Raw genomic sequence first — 4118 nt, 5'->3', positions numbered from 1 at the left:
ATATCTGATTGAAGTTTCTTGAATGCAGCCTTATTGGATTACAGCTACATTAACGTGGTCCTCCAACATGTAAGTTTCCTCATCCCTGCTCTAAAGACTATCACTTGATTAGTTCCATCCCCCACCTTCCCATAACTTGTTGATACCTCCCCCAAACCCAGAAGAACTTTGTTCCAGACGATTGTCTGCTCTTTGAACCCACTCAGTTTTGCTCGAAATCATTTATCTAAATGATCAGCATTCTTCTAAAATGGCCAATATCTCCCACTTTCCCCTCCCCTATGAAGAGGATATTTAAGCTTCGACTCTCTGAGTTTCATATTTTCTGTAGTTCCTGTGCACATCAATAATTTTTAAGCCTTTTCTCTATTTAATCTATTATCATTTTATTTCACCAGACTTAAAGACTCAAATATTCTCTTTCCTCCTACACAGGCATCCTACAAACCCTCTCTTTTTGTTCAAAGAAGATGGGACTAAATGTAGATAGTGGATTGAACCCCCAGAGTGGTTTTCCATGTCTGGTTCCTCTTGTTCCATCCTACCTTGCAAGAGTGAATCCTAGAATTTTAGAATTAGTTAGTTGTTTGTCTTTTTAACCCAGTGGGAGGCTCAGGCAAGGACTGAACTTGTGACCCTGGTTTACAAGGCCAGTGCTCTAATCACTGAGCTATGGAGCCTAGTCTAGAATTCTTGAATTAAAAAAAGACCACAGGGGCAGCACCTGGGCTCAAAGGAGTAAGGCCCTGGCCCCATATGCCAGAGGTGGCGGGTTCAAACCCAGCCTTGACCAAAAACGGGGAAAAAAAAAAAAACCCACAAAGAGTATCTGGTTCAACTGCTTTGTTTAATACAATCATATCCATGTCTGTCTAGACATTTCTGATTCCTGCTACCACATACGCACACATTCACAGACCCATACATGATAAACCTAAGGTTCAAAGATTTTTAGTGGCCTTCCAGTGAGGTCACACTGGAAGTTAGGGGCAAAGTCTGGGCTGGTTCAGGCTAACCAGATGCAGGTGGGAAAATGTCAGGCCCAAGACATTTTTTCTCTTCCTTTGTATTAGAAGTTGTATCTTTGTTAAATGACCAATCTGGTAGAGATAGCAATTTGGGTCACTGAGGCCAGTGTTAATGAGTTTCCTGAATGCAAGTTTTAAAGATCTAGGTGATTGGTTGATTGGTTCATTCATTCATTCACTTCCCAAATGTTTGTTGAGCACCTATTTGGGGCCAGGTACTGTGCTGGATATTAAGGATGTATTAAGAAGCAAAAACAAACATGGCAATTAAGCACATAGAAAGATACTCCATATATCATCAGGGAAGAAGTAACTAAAACAACAATGAAATACCACTCTATATCTGTTAGAGTGGCCAAGAACCAGAACACTGACAGCACCAAATGATGGCCAGGGTGTGGACAATAGGAACTCTCATTCATTGTTAGCAGAAATATAAAATAATATAGCCACTTTGGAGGACAGTTTGGTAGTTTCTTGAAAAACAAAACATATCCTCACGATATGATCCAGCAATCAAGATCCTGGGTATTTACTCAAAGGAGTTGAAAACTTATGTCTACACAAAAAACCTGCACACAGATGTTCGTAGCAGCTTTAATCATAATTGCCAAAACTTCAGGTAACCAAGATGTCCTTTAGTAGATGAATACATAAACTGTGGTACAGCTAGACAATGAAATATTATTCAACACTAAAGAGAAATGAGCTATTAGGCCACAAATAGAGAGAACTTAAGTGCATGTTGCTAAGTGAGAGATGCCAATCTGAAAAGGCTACAAACTGTATGTTTCCAACTATGTGGCACTCTGGAAAAGGCAGAACCACGGGGCAGCAAAAAGATCAGTGGTTGCCAGGAGTTGCAGGGAGGCAGGGATGAACAGAGCACAGAGGATTTGGGGGGCAGTGAAACTACTCTGGATGGATACATCATTATACATTTATCCAGACCCATAGAATATATAGTACCAAGAGTGAACCCTAATGCAAACTATGGACTTCGGGTGATTATGATGTGTCAATGTCAGTTCATCACTTGCAACAAATATACCACTCTGGTGGGAGGATGTTGATAACAGAGGACGCTGTGCATGTGTACAGTCAGAGGATTTACTGGAAATCTCTATACCTTCTGTTCAATTTGGCTGTAAACCTAAAACTGCTCTAAAAAGTAAGGCCTAATAAAAACAACCAAACATGATGATCTCTGGTTTTGGGGGCTCTTAGTTCAGTGGGGTGAAGGTGAGGAGGAGCAGATATCAAGTCATTACCCAGAAACTATAAACATTGTGAATGTAAGGAAAAGGCTTTGCTAAGAGGTCACTCAATTGGGAGCTCAGGCTGTTCTGGGTTACGAGGCAGGTTTCTCTGAGAATGTCTCAGTTAAGTTTGATGATTCCCAAGGAGAGAAGGAGCAAGGTTTGAGGCTTGCAGGAGATACAACAGTGCAATACTGTTGGCTTTTTGGGTTTTACTTGCATTCAAGCATCATTGTCAGAATCACAATTATGCCCCATTTTGCAGATGAGGAAATGGAGGAACTAAGGGTGTTGGCCAGGGTTAGAGAATTAGAGATGGATTGACTCACAGACCAACACCTCTTGACTTGCTGATTCATTCTTTCACATCCCCTCAGCTCAGGGCTAGATGAAACCAGCCAAGGGTGGGTCCTTGACAAATGGGGTCAGCAACTAGGGACCTGAATAAAGCTAAGGTAAGGACATATATCAGGAAAGTTTTTCATATCCTCATCAAGAAGGTGGAATACCTGCACCTGTCACCTTACTCTGATTGACCCTCCTTGCTGAAGCATGTTCTACGGGTCACTGAAAGACCCACCCATTACTAAAGACAAGGTAGATAAACCACTGAGTGAGCAAGAGAATAAGCAGCTCATTTAAAAAACAAATAAAGCGGGGTGGCACCTGTAGCTCAGTAAGTAGGGCGCCGGCCCCATATACGAAGAGTGGTGGGTTCAAACCTGGCCCTTCATTTGCCCTGGCTGAACTGCAATAAAAAAACAGCCAGGCATTGTGACAGGCACCTTTAGTCCCAGGTACTCGGGAGGCTGAGGCAAAAGAATCACCTAAGCCCAAGGGCTGGAGGTTGCTGTGAGCTGTGATGGCACTGCACTACTCTACCCAGGGTGACACAGTGAGATTCTGTCTCTAAAAAAAAAGAGGAAACAAATAAAGGGGCTGGGGTGTGGCAGTTCATGTCTAAAATCCTAGTGAGGCAAGAAAGTAAAAGCAGAACTAAAAGAATCTGTCCTAGCTGCCCTGTGTAGGCCCCAGCCAAGCCACAGGTATTTCTGTTGTCTCTGTGTTTCTTCCTTGACATACGTGGGGCCTAGATTGTAACCTAGTAACTTCCCTGGACTTCCTTCGCCTTTGAGGAGAGGTGGTCCGACCGGTCTCAAGGACTCGGCCAAATCTGACCTTCCCCCTTGAGCCTGGGACCTTGAGGATGATGTCATGTCTCTCTGTGTTTTTTATGACCTTCACGTGCACTCCGGCCCTTAAAAGTGGATAAAAGAGAGGCAAGAGATTGAGTCAGGGGGGCTCAGTTTTGGAGACACACTAGTGTTCCCAGTTAGCCCCCGCCAGAATAAACCCGCTTCCTCTAATCAACTGGTGCCTGGAGTTTTCTGTCTGTGTCGATTTCCTGCTACACTAGGACTCTGGAAGGCAGAGAATCCTTTGAGCTCAGGAGTTATGACCAGCCTGAGCTAGAGCAAGACCTTGTCTCTACCAAAATAGGGAAATTACCTGAGTGTTGTGGCTGGCACCTGTAGTCCTAGCTACCGGGAGGCTGAAGCAGGAGGATTACTTAAAGGTTGCCATGAGATGGGCTGAGGCCAGGGCACTCTAGCCTTGATGACAGAGGGAGAAACTATCCCAAAAGCCAAAAACAGGCCAGGTGCAGTAGCTCATGCCTATAATCCTAGCACTCTGGGAGGCCAAGGCAGGTGGATTGCCTCAGCTCACAGGTTCGAGACCAGCCTGAACAGGAGCAAGACACCCCCCCCCCATCTCCAAAACTAGCGGAGTGTTGTGGTGTAGTTCCAGCTACTCGAGAGGCTAAGACAAG

This window comes from Otolemur garnettii, unplaced genomic scaffold (genome assembly GCF_000181295.1).
Source record: "Otolemur garnettii isolate 467f Iridium unplaced genomic scaffold, OtoGar3 scaffold00003, whole genome shotgun sequence".
Taxonomy (NCBI): domain Eukaryota; kingdom Metazoa; phylum Chordata; class Mammalia; order Primates; family Galagidae; genus Otolemur; species Otolemur garnettii.
The sequence above is the reverse complement of the archived record's forward strand: the minus strand, read 5'-3'. Positions refer to the sequence as shown.